We start from the raw sequence: 14,741 nt of genomic DNA, 5'->3' as shown, positions 1-14,741 counted from the left end.
TGTTGAGGTTTCTCTTGACAAGATCCAACTTTGTCGTCAACCGAAACATAGGGCATCCCTGGATAGTCTTCTAAACCATCTGAATCACCTCTTTACACCCCACCTGGGTCTCCCAGAACTTGAAGTATTTGAAGGACGAGGACATCCTCTTACCTGGTTGCTGTTGGTGGTAATTGGTAAAATACTAGTGGGATTCTTGGTAATTGCAGAAGGAATTCAAGCAATGAAACGTCTAGAACTTCTAAAGCTTGCAGGCAGGGTAGGTAAGTTATTTTACTTTCAAAATCTAAGGCCACAATGTAAACAAAAGAAAAAAAAAGTTGCTTCCAGGAGGGTTGATCTGCTGCAGCCACATAACATGCACTTTGAAGAAGAAACACAGAGATGGCAAAAGATGAATCTAAGCTCCCCTGATCCCTGTTGGATACGGTTAATATTTGACTGGTTGATACCGTTTGTTGAGCTTAAGAATTTTGTTTTGTCTAATCAGTTTTAATTAGTGACACAACCGTTATAAATTTATGGTTAATTCAGAAAAGTTAAAACTGTTTTTTTATTTGATATTTGACATGAGATAACACAAAAACATTCTCTCTAGAGCAGACTTTATGACTTAGGCACACATGAACCCGATAAATCTAGAATCTTTGACATGCTTGTAGATAAAACTAAAATACCAATATCATCATCATCTCTTTGAATCGATTCCATAAGAATGAACCAATCCTTGCTGCTTTTGAGTTTTGTCAATATAGAATCTTTGGTTTCAAAACTCCATATAAAATTTTCTATAGCATATAAATTTAATTTCAAAAACTGTGTTGTGATTACTGCAGATGCTGCAGTGCCACCTATATGCGCAAGTTTTTTTTTCCTTTTTTATGAGCACAAGGTCAGGTATGTAGCATATGTTGTAGTGATCTTGAACTTTGGTGTTAAAATTGGAGGTTAAGGTGTGCGGACAGTGATTGGGGGGTGGGGGGTTCCCTTCGATTATCCCCACCACCGCCACCACCACCACAAAAAAAAAAATGGATGTTGAGCTTTCAAAACCAGTGACTTCTGAAGCAAAGTACCTCAATACAGGTAGGGATGGAAACTGTTCTGATTCGGATTGGATATGGCCAAAACCATGTTTAACTAATCGAATGTTGGCTAAACGAATTCAGATTCAGATTTGGATGGTGACAAACTCATACTAGATATGCTTTTTTACATGTAAATGGATTTGGATATCGGTCAAATTCAGATATTTCTCAGGTTCCGTAGCAAAAAATAAAAAACCACATCTGCATCCGGTTATAATCAGATATTGTTTTGGCTTACCAAATACAACTAAACAAAATGGAATTGGGTCGGATATCAGATAAAATCTGATTCATTGACATCCCTACTTACATGCGTTTAAATATCCATTGCTATTATTTATGACAAAATGACACACTTCCAGCTTCGCGCAAGTGTATGGAGATGTACAAACTTAGCCTCAAGATTGGAATGATCTATGTCCAAGAGTCGATGGGATAATTGGTCTTGAAAGAATTCATACCACTAATGTGCGCAAAGATATCTGAACAATCGATATCGATCAGATCCTGCTCTTTGTCTACTGCGTTACCTACCTGAACAAGCAACAATCAAAAGAAACTTATACTGAGATTTATTAACGCTACAAACAATTTGATCTAATAACCACCAAATTGCAAGTAAAGGCAAAATGCAACTTACTTCATCATCATCTTCAAAGTGGTGCCTACGGTTTGGTATTGTTGCATCGATGAAGTCATCATTCTTTGCAAACCTTCCCCTAACACGTGGCCTGCTGTCTGCCAGTGTCTTCCGGCAGGCATACTGCACAGTTTAGCAGTTAATGTCAGAGAATTAAACTCATCATTGAACGTTAAGTGGTTTCTTTATCAGGCTCCGGTAATCTGGTAGGGACAACTTGTGAATGTCACCAACTTGACACAGGAGGTCACAAGTTCAAAACCCACAGGTGGCATCTTCTTTTTTAAGTCTAGCTGGGGTTAGCCAGACTCACCACTGGGGTTTTGAACCAGCAACGTTTTACCATAGGGAAACGTGCACAGACAGCTCCTGCCAACTACGTGGAGCCCCGTTGGTACAGGTGGCATCTCTTGCTGGAAGGTTGAAGCTGGGTGTATGGGCAGGGGAGACCTCAAGGGTTTTTACCAACCAGAGGCCAGCCAATGTGACATCCAAAAAAAAAAAGTTAGTGTTTTCCCATTTTATGGTTTTTCATTGTGCTTTACTTGGGACTTGATTCCAAATGAAGGCTCATTAGGCCGAATGAGTCCATTTGTTTGGCTTCAAACCTAATATAGAGGAGAAAGCACAGAACCATGTTGTTAGATCAGAAAAGTGCTGCCCATGGCCATCTTTTAAGTGGAATCCTAATCGGGAATAGTCTGTAGGTGGTGCCGTTTAGGACTATCCTATTGTTGAGTGTTTGTCTATACTTGAGATGGGCAGCATAAAGTCAGTCCCAGATAAAATTTTAAATGCCCAACACAAAAGAGAGAGAGAGAGAGAGAGAGAGAGAGAGAGAGAGAGAGAGAGAGAGAGAGACTTTGATCTTCTTGTTGAAGTTTCTCTCGTTCCTCTTTTTCATGTATCTATGGATCCTCTGTTTTCGCTCTTCCGGCGAATAGCGACCAACTTTGATGCATGATTCTTCTAGAGCGGGCACATCAGATGTCAAGGTGCTCCCACATCCACCACCCACTAACTGGTCCTCGTGAATTCCCTATGCCAAACCCACCAACACAAGAAATATGTCAATTCCAATAAAATAGAGAGATTGCTAATGCTTCAAATATTATGTTCTTGAACTTCTATATCTGGCATCATGTTGTAGCATTTTCAATATGCAAACTAGAATGATGAATGCAAATCATGGTAATGTTTTTTCTATTTGAGATCGGAAAAAAAGACCGAAAAAAATGGCCTCTCTCAGTGTTTATTGGGGGTAAAACCCCAGGCTCCCCTTGACCACTAGAGAGTACACAGTTTTTTCTCAATGTTTTTTTTGTTAAGGTCTCGAACTTGAGGGCCCTTCCACGTTTGGGCATATATGCTTAAGTTTCAAAAGCATTGCATGTCCTCTTGACCCCGACGTGCTCATTAGCATTCATGTGCCAAAAAGTTGAGGGATGCTTACCCTTTAAAAAGCCAGTATGCCATCTCCTTTTAAGTGACAATAGCCAAGGATAGCTTTTTTATGCTTGTTATGCACCCCAACACCTCCTGCCCTACTAGCCTCTTCCCCAATTCCACTCCCATGAAAAGGATGTGGACATTCAAACATTTGATATATACAAATAGGGATGCAAAGGGATTGGATTTCGAATCCCAAAATACATTGAGAAGTCGGATATGTTTGGATCGAGACCACCAAATTTTGCAAATTTTGATTCCTGAATCCGACCCATTTGCAGCTCTTTTTTTTTATTTTTATAGGCCAGCTGGGTTTAGGCAGACCCCAAAAGAGATTGAGAATCAAATCCCGTTTGCAACTCTATATACAAAGCTTGGTTGATCTTTCAAAAGTAGTTGCAAAATCCATTATATATATATATATCAGTTTTACCTTTTCAAAGTTTTTGAGAGTTTATTTAGTATAAAACATGCTATGGATCATGTGATTGTGCATGTAACAAGGTTTTTCAAGGGTTTGCATAAGCAACAGGCCATATAGTGCACCAATCCTTGTCTAGTAAAAATCACCTTTCTATCCTATAAAAAATTTTGTTTCTTTACATTTAAAAAAAAATTCTACATAGTTTTTATTTAGTATAAAACATGTTTCTGAATCGTGTGATTATACATGCAGGAATGTTTAAGAGCTTCAAAAGGCAACAGCCCACAATGCACTAAAGTTTTTTTTTTTTTTAAATCACAATCCAAAGTTTGGTCCATAAGAAACAACTAAACAAGCTATGATGAATGCATTTATAGGGTTAGCATGAGTAGATGAAGCCGAAAATCATATTTATAGAAGAAATTACCATCTACGAGATGAACACTGTATATTCTGTAAAAATAAGGAGCACAAATAGTAAATTCATTGGTGTACGTTATGATTCTACACAAAGATTTGCAGTATGTGAGTTATACATCCATTCTCGATACTATCTACTGGTGGTATGATAGCTCTACCAATGCTAATCCATCCAAGTGGAGTCATTGTTATATTTTAGCTAGACTAAGGGAAAACCCTCCAGCCTCTAGCTGTAAAACCCTTGAAGTCCTCCTAGCCATAAAAAAATTACACCTAGCTTTGACCTTGCAGCAAGGACACCACTCGTGAGTTTCAAACTCATGACGTCCTATCAACTTGGCGACATTAAGCCCTTGCAAAGAAGGGAGGATCAGGTGCAATGTGATTGCACACCTTTAGTGTGCTGCTATACCTATTCACCCTTTATCTTTAAGATACAGCCTATCAGCTGTGGGGACCCAAGTGACGATGAAATGTGACCAGGTGCAGCAGCACACTAAAAGGTGCAATTACATTGCACCTGATCCTACCTCCTTGTAAGCCGGGTTATTGTTATTACCAACGTCTTGTTGCGTGTGCCTGCATGGGTTCGGCTTTAAACTTCAAAGTGGGGCCTACGTTTCTAATATTCAGTTGGCAGTCATCTCCAAAATTCTCAATATAAGATTTCTGATATTTAAAAAAATAATATGGTAAGTTTTTTTCGTATATTGAAATTAACTTGATCATATTTCTAAAACAAGTATAGAGTGATAATATATATCGCAATATTTCAAACTCACATGCGATATATGAAAGAGAAGCATGATTTTCTTTTTTTTAACTTCTTGTACTACTTTTCTAACTAACAATTTCTTTCCCCTGATATTTTTTAGATATTAAAAACCTATGGAGGAAATTTTTCTAGAAACAATGATTGCGCTACCCATTTTACGTTTTCCCCTCCCTTGTCAAGAACAACGTAAGAAATCTCCAGATTAAAAATTTTGTTTTTCTCCAGAAAATATCAGCATATATATAAAGCTCTACAATCATAAAAAAATATAAACAAAACGTCACATTTTACAGTTAAAATGGAGTGATAAACCCACAATAATCTCAAAATATCGCCAACTTTTGGTACTGAGGTCATCGTCATATCAGCATCCCACGATCACCCTTTTCAAGAACTGGAAGAGAGAGAGAGAGAGAGAGAGAGAGAGAGAGAGAGAGAGAGAGATGTACCTGCATATCTCCGGCGCTATAGACTCGGCGTACCGATTCGCCGGCGAAGACGCCTCCGCCGAACTCGGGCGCCACGAGGCCCGACTCGGCCGGGTTCACCTGCACCGAGGCCAACGGAAAGGCCCTCCCCTGGTCCACCGACACCGGCGGGCTCAGCCCGCCGGGCAGCACTGGACCGTGCACCCCCACCTGGAGGAAGTCAGCGAAGGGAAAGAGGTACTCCACCTCCGCCTTGATGGGCGGGCCGAAGGCGCACGGCAGCGGCGCGGAGTCATCGAGCGCGATCACCGACGGGAGCACGTAGCCGAGGGCGCTGTCCTCATAGAATGAGGAGGAGGAGGAGAAGTGGCAGAGCGAGGATAGGTCGAACTGGTCGTGGAAAGGAAGCGCCGGACCGAAGCTCGTCGGTGGGCTGAGGGCGAGGAGGGTGTCGGCGGAGGGGGAGGAGGAGGAGGAGAAGCGCGTATCGTCGGAGCAGTTGGAGGTTGAGACCTCTGGCGGGTTGCTCAGCATCTCCCCGAAGAGGACGTCCTCCGCTGTTAAGTCGAACAGCTGGACCGGTAGGTCCGCGAGGTGGCTCTGCAAGAAACCAAAAGCTTACGAGCGTTACAAAATGAAAGCAAACAACAGAGAGAGAGAGAGAGAGAGAGAGAGAGAGAGAGAGAGAGAGAGAGAGAGAGAGAGAGAGAGAGAGAGAGATTTCTTTCAAAAAACACAAAGAAAGAGAGAGAGAGAGAGTTTACAGATGAATGAAATTCCAGTGGATGAATCACGTTATGTAACATCTTTCTCTCCCTCTCTGAACTCCAATGGAGATTTTTCTCTTCCTTCCTTTTAGCTCAGACTCAGAGAGAGAGAGAGAGAGAGAGAGAGAGTTGAGCGGAGGGCCTTGGATGTCGGGAGGGAGGGGTGTCACCATCCCTTTATACCGTTCCCTCCTTAGCTCGCTGACATCAGCACGACCCCGCCGTCGACCCGGGGTGCACGCGAATTTAACGGCCGTCCGCTCGTCGATGCCACGTCGGCAAGACAAGTCCGACGTGGTGGGTGCTGACCTGTCTTCCGGTGGGGTCAGTGCTTATTTTGGCTCCTCGTGGAACGGACCGAGTCGGAATCGGTTGGACGCCGCGCGACCGATCCGCGCTCCTTGCGATCGGCAAAAAACGCCGATTAAATGGGCTTTCCAGGGTTCCGTAATGTCGAGAGTGCCCTTCCGTATGGTGCTAATGCCAAGGTAGTATCACTCAGACTGCATGGGTCAAGTACGTGCTGGTAGCAGACTGGGCTTAAATGGCTAGGTAGGTCAGCCAGACCGGCTCAGTTGACTCGTAGAGGTCTTTCTTTGGCCGGTCATCTCGTGAGTAGTCAAAGGCAAATCGGTTAAAATCATCGTTTCTTTATTTGAAAGGAAAGATGAGGTTAGGCAGACTCCACCTGTTATTATTCAACGTATCACCTGGGTTTTGAACCCGCAACATCCAACCACAAAAAGACGTGCACTGACAGCTCCTACCAACCAAGCTGCGTTGATATCATCGTTTTTTCCTTTTTTTGAAAGGCAAGCTGAGGTTAGGCAGACCCTGTACCAGTTATTCAACGTACCACAGGGTTTTGAACCTGCAACATCCCACCACAAGGAGACATGCACTGATAGCTTCTACCCCATTAATAAAACTTATGAGGTCCCCTCTCGCCTACCGGAAAAGTACACTCAGCTTCGACCTTGTGGTAAGAAACTTTCTCTGAGGGTTCGAACTCAGGATGTGAATGTTCCTTCAACTTGGTGGCATTCACAAGTCGCTTCTACCAAATAAGCAGAGCCCTTGTGGGCACTAAAATCATAGTGTGATAATTTCGATTTATGAATTATCAACACTTTATGCAATAAATTCACAAAATGCGAGAATCATGATAAAGTGAATTTTATCATCAACTTTTAGGGTATCACAAGTTTATCAAGATTGAACCAAATTCTTTTAGTTTTATATTGTTAAATATGTTGTTTTATGTATATAGTTTTGAATTGCTTTTTGTTCTTCATTTACCTAAATTTTTTCCCATATCTTCTCCCCAAAAATTTCTTAACGCCACTTTTTAGTATGGTTCAAATTTGGATTGAGGGCTAACCGTGACTTGATCAAGCGAGGAACTTTTCTGGGCTTGATTTGATAAGGAAATTTCAAATCTAAATTCAATAAAAGTCTGAAAAAATACATAAACTCAATAGAGTCCGTAGCTGATGACCAAAGGGAGATAATTGGATATGGGTTTTGGTAAGGGGACCCATAACCCGGTTGTGCCGTATCTGTCTATATCAGATATAGTACACCTAGATCTAAAAGGAAACCAAACCAGTCACCCTGCCTGGGAATAACTGCATATTTTTTTATAACAAAGTTTTAATCTCCAGTTGGGGTCACCGACACCCAAGCGCTTACGGAGCTCACCAGTGAAAGGCACCCGCACAGCCAGTGGAAGTCGAACCTGAGAGGAAGGGGTCAGCACCTTCTCCCTAGGTCCGCTACCACTCGGCGACTCGAGCAGGTATACAAAGAACAGCATCTTATGCAATGGTTGTTTATGATTTAGTACTTAATGGCAATTAACAGCAAAAAGCAATTACATAATTAATCTTTTTGGCTTTGTCAAGCAAGAATTTTTCTGATAAATGACAGCAAATTTTGAAGCTTTTTCTCACTTCTGGATTCCTATCATTAGTAAAGCAAACTTTTGTCCTTTTTGGTTATAATATCATCAGGCTGATAAAGATATATCTTTTTTCTTTTCTTTTTGGAAACTTTGGGGACAATAATTTCCAGTGCGGGGTATATACATATACGTAGGGCTAATATTTGGTACTATACATAGTACCATACTATTTAGAAACTATATTGATTTTCTAATACATGTTTTGAATGTTCTGACTTCTGTGAATATGCTGTGGTACATATGCAATCCCCCAGTTTTTTTAATGGAGAACATGTATCAAATCAAGGGATTTTGGTGTTCAATAGAGGTCTTCAAAAACAATAAAAAAATAATGGCCCCCAATATACCACACTTTGGCAATAAAAAAATTAAGTTTTATCTCATGAATGTTAGATTCGACGCATGCTTGTTTAGTAAGCAACCACCGGAAATACATTTATAGAGTGATTGACTAAGTAGTACCGACTACTATGGCTTTCTACTAGATTACAAGGCATTACTGATATAACACACACACACACACACACACACACATATATATATATATATATATATATATATATATATATATATCAAACTTTTTTTGTTGATCAGACCTTGTAGATATGATCTACAGTCATTATTTAGTGGAAAACAAGTTGTGGATCTTGTGATCATGACATATATGTAGGTTTTTAAAGACCTTAAAAAAATCAACAGCTCGCAATGCAACAAAATTTTATTACTTAAAAAATCTTATTTCTATGTCAAAAAAATATGATTTCTATCAAATAAACTATGTTAAGTGCATGATCTATAAAGTCTGATTGAGAATATTCAACCTACAACTATGATTTCTAGCATGTGGGAGTAGGTGCTTTTGGAATACCATAGCATATATATAGCATATATATATATATATATATATATATATATATATATAAGTTTTCTACTAACTAAAGCATAGAAATCACATATATGGGTTTAAATTAAGAAAAAATACATGCAAATATGTTTTCTAAAAGAGTCTACGACAGTACCAAAGATAAATGGTTTGAAAGCTATACGTTATATATATATATATATATATATATATATATATATATATATATATATATATATATATATATATATATATATATATAGAGAGAGAGAGAGAGAGAGAGAGAGAGAGAGAGAGAGAGAATGGTATTCCCAAATTTTGATGTGTCTGCATGTACCCTAGGAACGATATGGGTCAATCTAAACATATAAATGTATTAAGCATGGTTTGCTTGTTAGCAGGGGCAGTGCTGGTACCGGGTCAGGATCTAGTTCCATCAGGTCCACTGTAAGAAAAAAAAATGAATCCTACAAGGATTACATGGAGCAGACCCGTTCATACCTTATAAAATAATATTTTTTTAATCTTTTATATATATATTAAAAATTAATAGGTCTTAATTGAAACTCAGACCAGACCTGAGTATGGTATGAAATTTCACATATCATGCCTGGCTCCATATACTAATTGGACCCTTTGGGTCTGACACAGTTTCTGATTGGACCTCCTTTTTTATCACCAAACCCTGACCTTACAGGTTTGATATGGGTCGGGTCTAGGTCAAGTCCGATCATTGACATCTCTTAGTGGGCATAGACACACAGTGAAAAGGAAACATAATTACTAATAAACTATATTAATAATATATATTAAAAAAATCAAGCATTTATTATTCATAGATTCATGCCTAATGGTAATTGAAAAAAAATACAGAAAAACCCTAAAACTATAACTCAATGTTTATGTCATTTAAAAAAATAAATCAAAACCCTAAATCCTTAGAGCATAATTCATAGATATGCAAAATGAAAAAAAAAAACCTTAATTTCTAATTGAAATCAAGCATACATTCATAGAATTATCTTTAATGATTATTAAAAGAACACAGAAATGCCTAGAAAGCCTAATAAAATATTCATGTTATTTGAAAAACTAAAATCAAATGACATGAATATAATCAGATCCAAAACCAAAATTGTTTCTACAATAAGATCTGGCTAGAACTAAAGCCATAAAAGTTTGGACGGATTTGAATATGTATTTTAGGAACCGGGTTTGGAGTTGAGCTCAGAACCAAATTGCTAAAAAGAGCTACAGTGGATGTTGTAGGTTGGAAAGCATACTTATTTTTCACTTGGGCATTTTACTAGGTATTTTAGGACAACATCCAAAATAAAATTTTATTTAAATGTATTTCCAAGCTTTTTAGGAAAGCCCACGTAGAGTAGGTAAATTGCACGCCTTTCATAGAAGACAATTAATGAGAGATCATAACGTTTTTATGATTTTTTAAATATTTGTTTTATTTTTAAGGCGAGCTGGGGTTAGGCAGATCCCTACCAGTTAAACAACTATACCATTGGGTTTTGAACCTGCAACGTCACTAACTAATCCTACCAAACAAGTGGAGCCCCCTTTGGCTTTTTTTAATTATTTTGCTCATATCTTGTGGCTTCCTAATTAGAAGTTGGTCCCATATTAACCTTTTTGGGTTTTGGGATGGTGTTTAGTCTGCTATACAAAGGGAGTGAAAGGTGCTTCACTCCAGCTGCGGTTACTGGGTTTAAGCAGCTCATGGAGCGAGTCAGGGTGGGCATTGCTCATCCTGACCCATTCCCCCTGTTATGGATTTTTGGGTTAGGGTGGCTACATGCCCACCCTGACACATACCTAGATCCGCCCCTGCTTGTTAGGGATGTGAGCGGATGCCATCCATCATGGAGATGAATCACTCAAAACTGGGGGTGTCCATGGGTCGGGTTTGAACCAGACTAAACTCGTACCAAACCATATAGGGTCAGGGTTTGGTGATAAATAAGAAGGCCTGATTAGAATCTGGGTCAGACCTAAAGGGTCCAATTAATATATGGAGTCAGATATTGTTTGTGAAATTTCAAATTAGACCCGGGCCCGACCCGAGTTTAGATTAAGATCCATAATTTTTCAATGCAAAAAATGATAAAAAAATATTGTTTTATCGAGTATGGTCCAGGTCTGGTTCATGTAATCCATATAGGATTCGTGTATGGTTTCTCTTATGATGGGTTTGATTAGGACTCGGGTCCGAACCCTATACCATCATCTCAAATCAGGTTTGGATCTAGTTTCACCTGGGCCCGAACCAAACCCGACCCGTTGACACCCTTACTCAAAACCCATCCAAAAGGTCGACTTTTACCTAGATAGAGCCACACAAAAAAAATCTAATGCCATTCACTTTTTAGATGGATGGCATCAATGACAGATAAATGGACGGTTCAGAATCGCCCAAAACAGAGTGCTTTTGGTAGGTGCTGTGTGCACTTCATTTCTTAGATGAATGGCATCCAGTTGCCTTGGACGGTTGTTCTGTCCAAGGCCTCTCTCAAATAACACTTTTTTCTGATGAGCAAAAAAAAAAAGTATGATTTGAGAGAGGATCAGGTCCAATGATACTTGAATCAAAATAAAACTACGATCTTTCAAGGCATGAAATTGAGTGCATTCTGAGCGGTTGATTTTTTATGCCATAGTTTGCAGTTAAAAATAGAATTGAACATATGGAAGGCCCTGAATAGTGCGCATTTCACCTATATATATATATATATATATATATATATATATATATATATATATATATATATATATATATATATATATATATATATATATATATATATAACATTTGACCCATAATTAAATCATTCAAATGACTGGATTACTTTCCTTAATGAATCTTTAAGAACTTCAAAGCATTATATTCAGTCGTAAAGTGGAAAAGAGATAAGGAAGCTTCACGAGGGTGCAGGATCGAAGGGTGTTCCAACTTAGATGAAAAAGGTCAGTCAGGAATATATATATATAAAAAAAAAAGAGCAACTTGAAGACAGCTCCAGCTCAGCTCTTCAAACAACTGAAAGAGAAGGAATACTGTATCGGTTCCCCTAACATGCAGTTATCCATAGTGAACAAACTTATAAAACAGGAAAATAACTCCATCATAAGTTTCTATTTTTTTTTCCATGTTTTTATAGGTAAGATACTGCAGTTGAGTTCCACTCATCTCCTATGCCATCTGCCATCTTCATACCCCTGTTAAATCTTATGATGAAAGCTGTTTTGATCAAATCTGACCCTATAGATGGATTCAACATGGTCAATTTAATAGAGACAATCGATCCATCGATCGTTGGTTCTTTTGAATTGCCAAAAAGTCCTGCACTAGTCAGATTTCGGCGATTTAAATGCCGATCTTCACTAAATGAATGATGTAGATCACATCTGTGGAGTCCCATTTGATCAAAACAACTTGCATCAATGAAATCACAAGGAGGGGTATGCAGATATCGGCGAAGAATTAATGAAAAATAAAAGACAAAATTTCGCAAAGGAAATAAATTTAAAAGTCAGAAAGTATTAAACTCAATTATTAGCTTGCTAAAGCCTCAATTTTTTTCAAAAAAAAAAAAACAGAAAGAAGAAAGAACACTGATATTTGTCACTGTGGGGACCTTATCCCTACCTGCCGGACAAGTTGGTCCGTACAGTCACTCTGTCGTATCCCTCAGTGGGGGCCCGCAGCACGAGTCCAGCATCTTAATTATTCAAAGTAATTATTTACCACCATGTTGTGAGAATCACCATCTTGAAGTCTTGAGCTCCCTTCTTATTATCCATAATTGTCAAGAAATTCCTCCAATGAAAAGACTTTAATTTTACCACGACTGGTTAAAATTCCTTCAAGACCAGCAATCTGTATCTTGTCGTCGACAAAAATCTTCATAGCTTTGTACTGTGGATTATGTGCTGTCTAGGCTCGATACTTTGATCATTTGCATGTGTGAAGATTCTAAAGAACTTCTCAAAAATGTGATTACAAGATTAAGGGAAAATATTTGCTACTAACGAAGGTAAGGAACTAATGAGCTAGAGATCTTGTATCGACTCGATCTAACCACATAGATGTGTTCAACATGGTTTGTTTGCTACGGATCAAGCCTTGGATCATGTTTGTTTTTCTGATGTAGAAATGTGATGTTTTGAGTTATGAAAATTTCGGCACATTGTAGGCCGTTGATTTTTGGATCCCTTTAAGAACTTAATTACTTGTCGTAATCAAATGATTCAAAACAAGTTTCCTACTAAACAAACCATGTAGATCACATCCATAACATTTGATCCACAAAAAAATTGAATTTTTTTTTAACAAAAGAGTGATTTCTACTCATTAGTTCCTTACCTTTATTAGTAGCCAATATTTACCCTAAGATTAATACATGGTTTATATATAGATTCTATGAGAGATGCCACTTGGCTCTTCCTTTTCCATGTTGATATCTTCTCACAATTAGAACAGCTTGTTGATTAATTTGTAATTAAAAGATTAATACATGGTTCTCTATATGGATGCTTTCACACATGATGCCACATGTTTTAGGCATCATGTTGGGAGTTTGAATACATGATTAACATATATATCAGTAGAGACTTCAAGATGGATGTTCATAATTTCTTCACTTTTTGTACAGTTGTTTTCAGGAAGATGGCAGCCAACATTGGGCACAGCAGGCATATTTTCTGGCAGATTTAGATGCAAAATACTCTAACCTTTTCTAGATTGTGTGGATAAATGAATATCATGCAATAATCTTGGAACTTTATACTCCTAATTTCTTTGGCAGACCTCAAACAGGGACTAATGAGGCATAACAGAGGCTGGGGAATTGACATATTTGGGGGTCAGGGCCACTAAACAGTCAGCTGGACCTTGTCTGAGCTCAGTGAAAGCCCCACATGCAGAAAACTGTGAGCCTACGTCCCCCTATTTCCCCATGTTAAATCACTGCTCCAAGACAAGGGTCCAGGGAAATGCATGGGAGAAAGGCCTTTTGTTTTTCTTTTGTGATGATCAAGCTGAGGTATTAAGTCCCCCTCTTTTCCAGTAGACAAGACCTACTGGTGTCCATACAACCAGGCAGTTATTGAACCACCCATACCAGTGGGGTTCGAACTTGCAACGTCCCATCACGTGGTGACTTGCACAAACTGCTCCTACCAAACAGACTGATCCCCCGTTGGTCATAGGAGCGAGGATTAATTAGACCCTTACACAGTGAATTCTTTCGAGAACTTAGTCCAAGTCACCCATTATTCTATTCTCATGATCAATATAGTACTTGGCCTTAAGTGAAGATAAATGAAAGAGTTGGGATAATTCATGAGACTCATTGATAGTACTAAATATGACCTGGGTCGCCTGATTGGCAGTGGACCTGGAGAGAAGGTTTGCCTTTAGCTGGTGGGCTCTGGTGGGATCCGTAAGAGCTTAGGTGTCAGTGACCCCACTCTGGGTTTACCTTGCAAGGAGGAGACAGGCCCATTAAGTGATCCGGTTCTTGGAGAGGGTTCCTCATCATAAAAAAAAAAAAACTCTCATTGAGAGGTTAGTGATCCGTCCTGCATGCCTTTACGCCCCTAGTGTCAAACATAAACTCTTTCTTTCTCGACCGCGTGCTGGTATTGACTGATCTTCTGGCTTCTATTCCGGACATCTCCTGCCGGCTGCTTCTCCAATCCGTCTTTGACCATAGCCAAGCAGTTACTTGTTGAGGAAACGGTTCTTTCGTTTCTCGAAATTTCTGTTTTGAGCAATGGTGGCTTAAAGAATCAGATTTCTCTTCGGTCGTCCTTCAATCTTTGTCAAAATCGTGTTCCGCGACTAGGGCTGCGACGCGTTGCATGGTGAAGCTATCTCGCATATCCCGCGACATTCGTAAGTGGCTTTCT

This window comes from Nuphar pumila, chromosome 11 (assembly GCF_984573655.1).
Source record: "Nuphar pumila chromosome 11, dmNupPumi1.hap1.1, whole genome shotgun sequence".
Classification (NCBI taxonomy): Eukaryota; Viridiplantae; Streptophyta; class Magnoliopsida; order Nymphaeales; family Nymphaeaceae; genus Nuphar; species Nuphar pumila.
Note: the sequence above shows the minus strand (reverse complement) of the source record.